This window comes from Chiloscyllium punctatum, chromosome 44 (assembly GCF_047496795.1).
Source record: "Chiloscyllium punctatum isolate Juve2018m chromosome 44, sChiPun1.3, whole genome shotgun sequence".
In the NCBI taxonomy this organism is placed as follows: domain Eukaryota; kingdom Metazoa; phylum Chordata; class Chondrichthyes; order Orectolobiformes; family Hemiscylliidae; genus Chiloscyllium; species Chiloscyllium punctatum.
In genome coordinates, this window is record NC_092782.1 from 57,280,138 (window position 1) to 57,292,697 (window position 12,560).

The 12,560-nt window shown below is 41.5% G+C and overlaps 1 protein-coding gene across 2 annotated transcripts in view; it reads left to right on the top strand.

The window, feature by feature from the left end:
• The first annotated feature begins 3,167 nt into the window (after positions 1-3,167).
• Positions 3,168-12,560, top strand: part of sfmbt2 (Scm like with four mbt domains 2) — a 219,492-nt gene continuing 210,099 nt past the window's right edge. The window contains exons 1-2 of one of the 2 annotated variants that reach the window (XM_072563003.1): positions 3,168-3,351; positions 5,457-5,548. The gene's annotated coding sequence lies outside the window, so the exon portion shown is untranslated. The remainder of the gene's footprint in view (positions 3,352-5,456; positions 5,549-12,560) is intronic. The other variant, XM_072563004.1, reaches the window with a different exon arrangement.

Consider the following 12,560-nt stretch of genomic DNA (forward strand, 5'->3'; position numbering starts at 1 on the left):
TAATCTTGTTGAATTGTTATATCTTGAGTTAAACGAAGGCTTTAAAATATAGATTTGAAACCAGTTAATAGACCCCCGTCTTTACCCCTCTATCCATAGAAATAGTTGTAAACACCGTGTGATTTTGTAGGTTAGAACGTTTAAAAGTATTTTACCCAAATGGTACATATTCTATTTTTGGGGAGGGCATAAGAAAATAACTTTAACCCCTTCATTTCTTCCCCCTTCATTTTTAAAAAAAATAAGGACCATGTGCAACAATCAAGGTCTAAAACAAGAACTACTCCTTCCTCGAGGTTAAAAGAAATTAAAGCAGCAATTCACAATGCTGTCTTGCTGGACGGAGCCCAGTTTGAGAGCTTCCCATTATTTAGTTGGCTGACATCCCTCAGTTCCCGTTCAGAGGGAGCGCATGGAGCAACGCCTATCAGCCAGTAGATGGCAGTCACGACCAAGCCTGGAGCTGAAGAATAAATTCTCTCGCCTGGTGAATAAATCTGGGTAAACTTTGTCGAGGAATGAAAAATACACATCGCGAAAAAAAAAACTTTATTAATTGCTCAGCCTTTAAAACGTAAAGGACTTTTACTTCGGCACCATGTGCTGCTGGTTAACAGTATTTTTCGCTGCCACCCCCATCAGAAAATCTTTTGATTGGATGTTCACAAACTTAACCACCTTCCTTTTCTCCCGCTGACTGGTGGCTCCCAGCTTGTAAATGTCAGGTTGTTTTTGTTTTGTAACTTTGTGGACTGTGTTGTCAATTTCGCGTAGTTTCCACTTCGAAACAAGTTCGTGCCAAATGGGTTTTATGCTGAGGGTCTGAGGATTGTGTAATCGTCAGCCCGGTCAACAAATTATTCAGATTTACATGGTCACTTTAAATTGTTGACATCTCGATTTGTAGATTATATATGTGTGTGTGTGTGTGTGTGTAGGGGTGGGGGGGGGGGGGGTGGGTGGTGGGAGACAGGCGAGAAAACAATCTAATTCTATTAACATGTACAAAGCATATTGTTCAGAGTGAAGACTACATTTTAACTGGGGTGCGCTGTAGATTGTGCGAACGACTAGGACGGTTGTAACTATCTTTTCAACTTTGTATCCTCCGGGGAAATATTCGTTTCCATAATCATCAAGTGAAGGGCGGTGTGGGGGTGGGGGTAGGGAAGGGGGCTGAAAGTCAGAGAATTCTTTCACAAACATGGTGTTTGGAAAATGAGTGTTCCCCTTGGTATGTGACAGGGGAAGAAGTTTCGGGTCCCAAGGTGATAACGGGACCGGGCGGTGGATTTTGGGAAAAAGATGTTTTTGTGGGTTGTGTTTTGAAAGGGGCGATCAGAGACGGAGATTTGACAGGAACACAGCAGTCTCTGAACCGCGCACCTGAGGAGAGTTGCAGGTGGAAAACTGTCTCCTCCGTTGCTTCATGAATTCATAGACATATATCAGTGAGGACACTGATGAGAGAAACACACACATACACATACACTCATTTGCGCGTATTCTACCCTTCGTACAATAACATCAACATTCCAACTTTTAAGTTGCCATAAATCTTCCAATTACAGTCGCTGTATAGAGGAGCTCACACTACAATGTTTAAACGCTTTTACGATGCTTTTGTTTTTGCCCGCGAACGACCGTTGGTTGAAACTCTTTCTGGGTCCAACTGTTGTTTTGGGATTTACCCTCTTGCCCGAGGTCTCAAAATCCAAGACTGTTGTATGAACGGGTGAGACGATGGGAGAGCAGGAGAATCTGTATATTGTGGGTGGGAGGGGTTTTTGCTTCACATTGGTTCGGAACGAGTCAAAACAGGTTGCTTTTCAATTTCCCAGATGATAAGGATTCCATAAGTGCACATTAGTCAATCCTGGACACGGGAAAAAAACAACATTACGCAAGTTGACTGTGGTGGGACGCTGTGATTTTAACTGAAATTTACAAGGAAACTGGTGCACGCAGAGATGTTTGTTGTTTTTTTTCTCGATCTGTTTTTTTTTGGGTTTAAAAACTTGTGCCCTTCCCTCTCCTTACCTATTAGGTTTAGCGAAGACAGTGTGTGATGCGTAGCTCGCCACACTTGTACCTGTGCAGTAGGGAACATTGAGAAGGTGTAGCAGTCACAGGTGTATCGACAAAGTTCAACAGCCGCATCATGACATTTAAGGAAGTGACAGTTTGCAAAAAAAAAAGAAAAAAAAGTACCGGCGATCCATCTGCTCTCAAACTGCTACCGTTCAATTGGTGGCGGTGTGTGTGTGTGTGTGTGGGAAGGGAGAATAGGTGAGGCCACACTGGCGATGTTGGCGAGATTTTGATTGTCAGCGTTTTAAAATCTTCATTGTGAACCTTAAGCTCTCTGCTGATGCTTGCGGTTGGGTCGGTCATATTAGTGCGCAGCAGCAAGAGAAATGTACCACAAAGAAACGCCATTGCCAGCACCCAAATTCATTGTGTGTGGAGTAGATTTGAAGGAGGGAAGGCATCACTATATATATATATTGCGGCGAGAAACATGTTCATGTTTCTATGGAGGAGTGGGGAGCCTGGTAAAATATCAGCAAATCACTCGCATTTTAAATCTACATGCACACAAACCCCGCAGTCAGCTAAAGAAAGGGGAGAAAATACAACATTCTCATCGACACGCATGGTGTTTTTTTTATTGTAAAATATAAAACGAGTTTTAAGTTTCTTAGGATGTAGCAGCTTCGCAATTACCGAGTTAAGGAGCACCACAGGGGGGTCGACGTGGGGTAACTCCTTCCAGTTCGATATTTTTTGTTCGCAGGCACACCACTGCAATTGGCTGCCGAACTTTGTTCATTTTATTTTAAAAATAAAAAAAAACATCTTCTCGAAAGGAAAACAGGCGGAAAAAAAGGAGCAAAGATGTCAGCTTAATAGCGGGGCCAGATCGAAATGTATTTGTGATAGATGTGATCGCTATGAGGCCCGGATAATGATGCCAATCAGAAGATTAGGGAGGTTTTCGATTATGATATATATGTGTGTGTGTGTGTGTGTCTGTATCTGTGTTTGTGTGTGTGTGTGTGTGTGTGTCTTAAGTCAAGTGAGGCAGGCGAGGCAAAGTTGGAGCAGCATACCCACGAATTGATCTACAATTGGTTCCGAATCAGTTTTCCCCAGCACCCCCTAAATAAAAAAAAAATTGCAACTGCTGTAAAGGTCAGAAAAGGAGTTGGCAGGAAAATAATTGGTAACGCATGCGCGCCGGGAGGATGCCATATTGGAATGAGGCTTAGAAAAGAGATCTGCTCCAGAAACTGGTCACTGAAATAGACCAGCTAACATTGCTACTCTGGGCGAAATAACTTGCTGCCGGTAAGTTAGTCAGCCGCTGTTCATTGATGTGTGCCTCTGGGCAGTCAGACTGCCTCAGACCGTCGTTTTCCGCTCCATTGTAAAACTGCAGGATCTTTTTTTCTCTCTCGCTAATGATCTCTGGAGCTTGTTTTGGCAAAAAAAATGACGGTGAAAGCAAGTTGTGCAAAGTGCTTGCGTCTCTCTCTCTCTCTCTCTCTCTGCATTTTCCTTTTTATTTCTGATTACTTGTTCAACACGCGGGGAAGAAGGGAGGGAGACATTTACTAATATCCCCGAGATTATCTGAGGTTTTTTTTCCCTCGCGGGGGGGGGGGGGGGGGTGGAGAGGGATGTAGGTATTTTCCCCCGAAATGCTGAAGAGTTTGACTTATTATAAACGCTGTCTGTTTTTCTCTGTCTCCCCGTGTCTGTGTTAAATCTGCCATTGTATGTTTTCTGCTTCCAAAAAAAATGATATCTTGTCATTTTTCAGCTCGTCTGAAAGCTTGTAACCTCCTTTCGGTTTTGCTAAGCTGACCTACCTTGTCATGCCGCCTTGTTATAGCCTATGCGCCTTGTTAGTTTTGAATAAGATATTTTGTATTTCCTGCACTATTGTTTTTTTTGTCGCTCGGTGTTTGGCAGTATTCCCCTTTGCAAGTTACGTAACTGCCTGTACAATATAAATATTGGGCAACCTTGCCAATTTCAATATGGCGGGGAAAGGTGTTTTTTTTTAAAGTGAAAAAATTAAGGCTTTTTTCACGGGAAAAAACCAAACCGTCTTCACCCCCGACTTCTCTCCGGTGTGTTTTGGTGTACAGTCAGGTCCTTTAGTGAATTAAGTGGTCAATTAAGTCGTCGCTTTTCTGGCGAAGTTTTTTCCCCTGGAAGACTTTTTCTGACTACAGAACTAAGCTGGCAAAACACCAAGGTACGTTTCTGTATTAAAGGGCCTGTTATCCAACACCACTCGGTGGTGAAATTAGAACGAATTCTGTTGAAAAAACTGGCGTTATGTCATTTAGTCGTCCCCAAAAAATCGATGGTTGGTATTCACACGGAGAAGTATATTGGCGATGAGGGTTAATGATGATATATAGCAAAAGATGCGATGCAAATTAGGTGCACCGTGTGTTGCAATTGCTTATTGTGCTTTATTTTCCTCTTAAACCACTTGTTGGCGTTCTAGATTGCATCTGATATTGATGTCTGTGTACAGTATGCGATCCGAGAGGTTATGGGCGTAGAGGAGGAGAGAGCTGGTTTCTAAAAAGGCGGGTGTCGACTTTTAGTTTCCCATTTTACTCTGGGGGAACAGTGTATAGTGGGAGGGAGGATACTGCAGTGGAGTTTCTGAGTGAGAAAAAGGGACTTCCTGCTTTTCTCCCCCCTTCTCTTTCATTACTCATGCACATTAGAGTCAGCTTGGCAAATTGCTTTATCGCCCGGACCAGGTGGAATATTGCAATGGGTAGAGGGTCCATATGACCCCGCTAGTGGTGAGAAATTACATTGAGAAATCATCTTTTAAGCCAGTGACAATAGAGAAATGAATAGACAGTGCTGACTTTGAGAAATAACGCGGTGAGGGGGGAGAGAAGGAGGAGGGGGTTTGATGGGAGGGGGCTTCACCAAAGCACAATGCTTTTCTCAGTGGGTTTGAAAGGAAATGCGAGCATTAAGGTTTGAGGTTTGGAGGGTGCTGCACGCTGTTTCCAACACGGGTGGAATTAACGGCCCGAGCACCCCCCGAGAGTGGATTAGTTTGATGCAAATAACCTCCGATGAGGTCCATTTTTAGCTTTTGCGGAAGAATCAATATGCCGATATTCTGTCAAGCGCGCATGGCAAGACTTCACTTCTGCTGATCAGATACACAAGCTTCAAGGCGTTTACTCCTCTCTCTCTCTCTCTTTCTCTCTGTCTCTCTGTGTGTGCATTTAAAGCGATTGTTCTTAATCTCCGCGCTCGGGCTGTAATTGCAAATCAAGATGTAACCCTTGTCCCTGATATAAAAAGAGGTTCGGTCTCTGTAGCGGCAAACGATCGTTGTTTGGCGCCATATGGATATGCTAAGCTGGGGAATGTGTAGCTCTTGTCACTGCCTCACTCTTCTACAGGGTCCTAAAGGCAGCACGCGGCTTATCAAGCAGCAGCGGCATTTTTGAACGCAGGTTACTTGCGAGCAGACCGTGAAGTTAAAGTTTAATCGGTGAGTGTGATTAGGATAACCGATCCGTAATGTTATTTCATTTGTTCCTTTCTTGAAATGGACGAGGGAGGTTGCTATTTTGTACCCATCGCCCTGTAGGAATTATTTATTTACTGTACTGTCAAGAGCACATGCTACCCAAATGTGGTACCTTTTGTTTTTCAAAAGCCAATAGCAAATCGTGACATTGTGATTGGACACCAGCTGGAAAGTGAGGAGGTTATCAGGTGTAGGACCTGTCTGCATAAACCAGGTAAAGTGGCAATATTCCTTTAGCAATGACAGCAGTAGCTGAAATCACATGATCATCAGTGGGAAGTGGAAGGCTTTGTCCCACTTGATCAATACTTGGGAAAATTGCTGGTTCATTTTGTTTCTAAAATAAACCACTTACAAATTGAACAAGACACATACAATAATCTCAAAAAAAATCAGTTCATTATCATAAACTCACTTATTCTGGAGGACTCCCTGTAATTCCCTTAATCCTAAAATCTTCAATTAAGTTACATAAAGTGTTCTTAAAAACAATTAATATAGATACTCTAAGTTTACTACTTTAGGCTAGCACTTTTCATGTTACTGTGGCTTAAAAGTTAAATGTGCATAAAGAATTTATAGCAAACTATTTTCTAAAATGGTTCCTCAATTCTTATGAAGAAGCAGTGTCACTTGCTATTTATATAAACTGGGTTTATAACTAAACCATTAGTGTCATGTTGCATTTAACATTCCACTTTTCCATAAGCGTTTACCTTCTTACTGAGAGTGAACACTTCAACATAAATTTTTCAGAATTCTGAAAGTTAGCTTCTCCCCGAGGTTTTCAAAATAAAGCTTGGTGATTAACGTGAAGGGTTTCATACAGCAACTATCTTCTCTAGGCCAATCCTGATGAATCGCCTGATTTTTATTTTCTTTTTCTTTCCTGCCTTTCAGTTTTTGCATGTTGCTTTGTTCAAAGACAGTTAGATCCACATGAATTTTATAGCAGCTCTTGATGCTTGCACAGGATGGGAATGAAGCTCAACAAAGAATTACAGTAACTTTAAACCAATAATATAGTGGATATTAAATAATCTAAGTTCCTGTTTCTGTTGAAGCCTAAAAGCCCACAAGATGTCTCACATATCAATAAATTTGTTCCCCTTGTATCTCAAAAAAGTCAAGATAATTTGAATTGAACATTAGCAGCAAGTTATAGTGATAGTATGTTGGATGGGTTAATGAGCTAGACCTTTATAGCCAAAGAATAGTGAACACAGATCTTATCTTTCACATTTACAGGAGAAAGTTTTGCATATGGGTAAAATATCATCACGTTCCTTTCCGGATTTATAGAATTAGTCATTTGAATCGATCCACTATGAAATTGGGAAACACGTGAAAACCACCGAACCATGGAGCTGAAACTTCTTTATTTCAGATCATATTTGCTACAGATTTGTGAATAGTGGAAAATTGGTGACTTACGAAGAAATTCAGTAAAAGTCTGGAATTATGAGTCTAGTGATAACCATGAATCCATTGTTGATTATCAGAAAAACTCATCTGGTTCACTTTAGGGAAGAGTAGTGATAAACGGTTCCATTTCGGAATGGCAGGCAGTGACTCGTGGGGTACCGCAGGGATCACTGCTGGGACCGCAGCTTTTTACAATTATTGTTAATGATATAGAAGATGGTATTAGTAATAACATTAGCAAATTTACTGATGATACTAAGCTGGGTGGCAGGGTGAAATGTGAGGAGGATGTTAGGAGATTACAGGGTGACCTGGACCTGTTAGGTGAGTGGTCAGATGCATGGCAGATGCAGTTTAATGTGGATAAATGTATGCTTATCCACTTTGGTGGCAAGAACAGGAAGGCGGATTACTACCTAAATGGAATCAGTTTAGGTAAAGGGGCAGTACAAAGAGATCTGGGTGTTCTTGTACACCAGTCAATGAAGGTAAGCATGCAGGTACAGCAGGTAGTGAAGACGGCTAATACCATGCTGGCCTTCATAACAAGAGGGATTGAGTATAGAAGCAAAGAGGTTCTTCTGCAGCTGTACAGGGCCCTGGTGAGACCACACCTGGAGTATTATGTACAGGTCTGGTCTCCAAATTTGAGGAAAGACACTTTGGCTATTGAGGGAGTGCAGCGCAGGTTCACGAGGTCAATTCCTGGAATGGCGGGACTACCTTATGCTGAAAGACTGGAGCGACTGGGCTTATATACCCTTGAGTTTAGAAGACTGAGAGGGGATCTGATTGAGACATATACGATTATGAAAGGATTGGACACTCTGGAGGCAGGAAACATGTTTCCGCTGATGGGTGAGTGCCGAACCAGAGGACACAGCTTAAAAATACGGGGTAGACCATTTAGGACAGAGATGAGGAGAAACTTCTTCACCCAGAGAGTGGTGACTGTGTGGAATGCTCTGCCCCAGAGGGCAGTGGAGGCCCTGTCTCTGGATTCATTTAAGAAAGAGTTGGATAGCGCTCGCAAGGATAGTGGAATCAAGGGTTATGGAGATAAGGCAGGAACAGGATACTGATTAAGGATGATCAACCATGATCATATTGAATGGTGGTGCAGGCTCAAAGGGCAGAATGGCCTACTCCTGCACTTATTGTCTATTGTCCATCCTCACCTAGGCTGGCCTACATATGACTCCAGACCCTCAGCAATATTTTTGCCTTTTACTTGTCTTCTGGGCTATTAGAGATGGGTAATAAGTGCTAGTCTAGTCAGTGACACTGCCCTCCCATGAATGAATTACTTCCTTGTCCTGATTTTTCGTAACGTTTTTCAAAAAGAGGTGTAGATATTTTATCTCAGTATTTTCCTAGATATGTAAGTAAATAACTGTGGATAGTGTGCAGTTACCTGCCAGTGATATTCCCTTGTGACTCACTTTCCTTCTGCTTAATAATGCTCCGGTTTAAAATAGCCCAAAAAGACGATGTGTGGAATGAAACATGCTTTGGAAATGATGTGAGCATGAAGTTATTGCAGAAATAACTTCCATCCAAATGATTTTATGAAGAAGCCAATCTACTGGTGTTACAGTAGCATAATTCCAGGTTGTATTTTATAAAAAAACAGACTGAGGATCAAACACAAGTAGAGAAGCTAACTGCTCTTCATTCAATAAAACAACAAATAATTCAAACATATCAGCTACTTTGGTATAACTTGACTATTATTTGAATTATGTACAGCCAGATATTACATATTTTAAATGGAGACACATAAAATCTCACCCAAATATCTATCTCCTCATTACTGATGTCTTTAATGTGGACAATGCTGAGCAGAGAAGGCATAAATACACAAGTTAGGTTGCACTGGACCTACTACTTCTTCATATATAGGATATTTCATTTAACTATTAGACAAGTACAGTTTTAGAATGTATGTATGTTTAAAAGGAAAACTGATATTTATATAATGTTTAAATGCATTACTGACCACAGCAAGTCTGTTTTTGTTGCTCAGTAATACTGAAAGTTGAGCCAAAACTTGGGGAAATCTGCAATGATAAATTATACAATGTGATTACAGCAGAGTTTCAGGTGTTTGTTTTGCACCTCGGGTGATTTTTAAAAAAAACTTTTTGCTGCTGGTTTAGTCTGATTTTTACAGTGATGCAAATCTGAATACAAAAGCGTGCAACAAGCTTAGTTTGGAAAAATAAGGACTTATGGTGTCACTTTGAGGGCTCAGGTGACAATTATAATTGGAATGCAAAGTGTGGCTGATGTGATCACTGTGTTCACATCACAGTAATCCAGTATATATGCTAGCATGAAATCTATCTGCCTGAAACTCTTGAGGGGGAGGGTCCATTGCTGTAGGGTTATAAGAAGTACACAGGAAATGGTTTGCTTTTCAAAGTATCAACTATTATAGCTGCCTTATTTATGAGGAAAAGGGCTAGTGCTATATTTGCATAAATAATACATATTATAATGAATGAGCATTTTCACATATTGTAACTATTTTATTCACGGCTTTATCCCCTGTTATTGGATGATATGCGCAAATTGGACAGTGTGTCTTTCCCAAATCTAATGGGAGGGATGCACGAAGCAGCATTGCAATTGATGTGAGGTGGGGGCGGGGGGGGTTGGTGTGGAGAGAATTATATTTAAGCCGCAAAACAATGCGACGGCCCCAATAAATCCTGTTACGAAGGGGGCTGCAAGGGCTGCGTTGTGCCAATCTTTGGAGATCGAGGCGCCGGCCCTGGAAGGGCACGTGGCGTTTCTCGTACGTGGCGAGCGGGCAATTTCTATGAATGATTCCGGAGCGGCCAATGAGCGCTCAGCTATTTGGGGGTGGAGGGGGCGGGGAGGGAGGGCGCGGCCCGAGAGGCTGATTGTTTGGGGGCGGGGGGGTCCGCTTGGCGCCTGCGCGCTGGTTGGCCAGGGTCACGTGCCGGTTGGGGTCTCGCGCTCGCGTTGACAGTTGGTCATTCGGAGCTGGACGGCGGACGAGGTGGATCCTCTCTTCCCGGGGGCTGGCTGTTTATCTATATTTTCCTTTCACTCCTCACTACCACCACCTTGTCGTCTTTCCCCCTGAGGTGAATGGACCCGATAGCAAATGCTCACCTTCTCAAACACTTAACGCCGACAACCCCTTCCGCAAAAAAAAGACCCCAGCAACTCTGCAGGTTAGCACCTGTGGAGAGAGTTACCTTTTCCAATGGCACCTCAGTGTTTTCATTTCAAATCATCAGCACCCGCAGTTCTTTGTTTTATCGCATTCGGTGCTCAGCCCTTTTGCCCTCCTCTTAAAACATCTGACAGTAGAAGAGGGATGGGGAAACTTTAAAAAGCACAGTCTCTGGGTCCATTATTCTAATTCAGAAAAAGAGATTGTCATTTTTCCCCATGTCTTTTATGATTATTGACTGTCATTTGTGTTCTTGCATTGGGATGGAGGGGGTTTCTTGCTGGGCCATCCCTAATTGTCCTTAAATTGAATATTATTGGCATATCAGGAGCCTTTAAGAAACAAAATGTTGTGGATCTGGAGGCATATCTACGTGAATAGATTTCCTTCCCTGAATGGCATTATTGTAAGATAAAATCCACCAATTCACTTTTCATTTCCAGACTCAATTAATTTAATTTTAACTTCCACCAGCTGTCGTGGCCTGTGACCACTAGAACATTAGCTGGGACCTTTTAGGTTACTCACCTACTGACACTACCACCCTGCCATTGTTTGCACACCCAATTAAGTACTGTTGAAGCATAGTCACTTCTGTAATATAAGAAAGAGGCCAGCTAATTTTCGCAAGCACGCATCCACAAAGTGCAACATGATAATGATGAGATAATGTTTCTGTGATATTAACTAGGACACCAAAACTAACTCCTCGGATACTAAATCGGGGGATCACTTATATCCACCTGAGGGCATAGACAGAATATTGTTTTAATGTCTCAATCAAAAGACCGCACCTATGAGAATCTAGCACCCCCAGTACTACACTAGGGTATCAGCTTTAAATTCTGTGCTTAAATTCTATATTGGGACTATGGACTCAACTGCCTGACTCAGTTGGCAGTGCAACCAACTCAGCCACTGCTGACACCTAAAGGGGAGGCCGTTTGTACCAGTTTCACCAATCTGTTCATGTACCTCATAATACCCTGTTACGATTTTAGTATATATTCATTTGCTCGATAAATTCTTCCTGCCCTTTCCAAAATGAGCACAGTGTTCCAGTTATATTTAATACTACTGTATGGCTTCTTTTAAAGGGGAGGGGGGAGCGGGGGAGGGCATTCTCAACTTTAATACAGGGGAGAGATGAGAAGGATTTATTTTGTCATGGTGCTGCTATTAAACAAAGTTTGAAAGCTACGCCAATATTGATACAGCCAAGGATGATCCCTATTCTGATCGGTAAAACAAAAGATTAAATGAATAAGTCATGGCAGATTCTGAAGCTATTTTTTTTAACAAGTGACAAGTTTTTTTTTAAAACTAATCAAGTGTTATTTCTTCGGAGTAGGTATTCAAGATGGAAGGGAGAGTTTAGCTGTATGTTATTAATCAGAAGTGAGTGTAGAAACTTGTAGCATAGAAGGATGCTCTTTGACACAGCAGCTGCTGTTAGTCCCACATTCCACCTGTTGTTCACAATCGTGTAAGTTCTTCATCTTCAGTTACATGCCCTTTTAAGATTATTTGTGGAATCAATATCTGCCACCTTTTTCAGGTAGCATATTCCAAATCCCAACAGGCCTCTAAGTGAAGAGAATTCTCAAAAATTCCTCGATCCTCCACAATGCATTTGTATCTATGACTTTTTGTTGACCCACTTAAAGGAAATATTGTTCTCCATTGAAAGCGCTCATCTTGAAAACCTCAAGTTATTTCCTATCCTTTGATCTCAGGAGTTTGACTAATTTTCCCAAATCCTTCTCATAACCATTGATTATATTCCTATTATAAGAATACCTTTACTGAGTCATGTATAAAAGGCTATATTTTTTTTCTTAATGTCCACTATTTCCAGTGATTTAGTGAGTTTTTTCCAGCTGAACCATTTTGACTAGGCCAAGTCCAGGTTTGATTCCTTTCCTGCACTGAGTTAACTGAACTGAGATGGGGCATTACAGTTGACTTTAGTTTTCTTCGATATTTAAAACTGTTCCTAACTGAAGTTATATATTAATCCCAAAATGTAGCACTATAGTTGAAATACTGATATAAACTTGTCAAAAACTTATAAATTTAATGTTAGATTTAATTATTAAATACATATTCTCTCTAATTTCTTAAATCCTTTGAATCAAGCACTTCATTCACTAGAAAAGGGGAATGGTGGATGATTAACAAAGCCACCATCAGGAGTGTTCCAGGGTGATGATTTTTGGCCTTGTTAACTTCCCCTTCTGAATCTTTGTTGAGCTGGGCTTAGCACAACCCTTCTACTTGTACTGGGCATCCATATGAACTCTACAGAAATGTGTGCTGGTGGTTGTTTGGACAGAACTT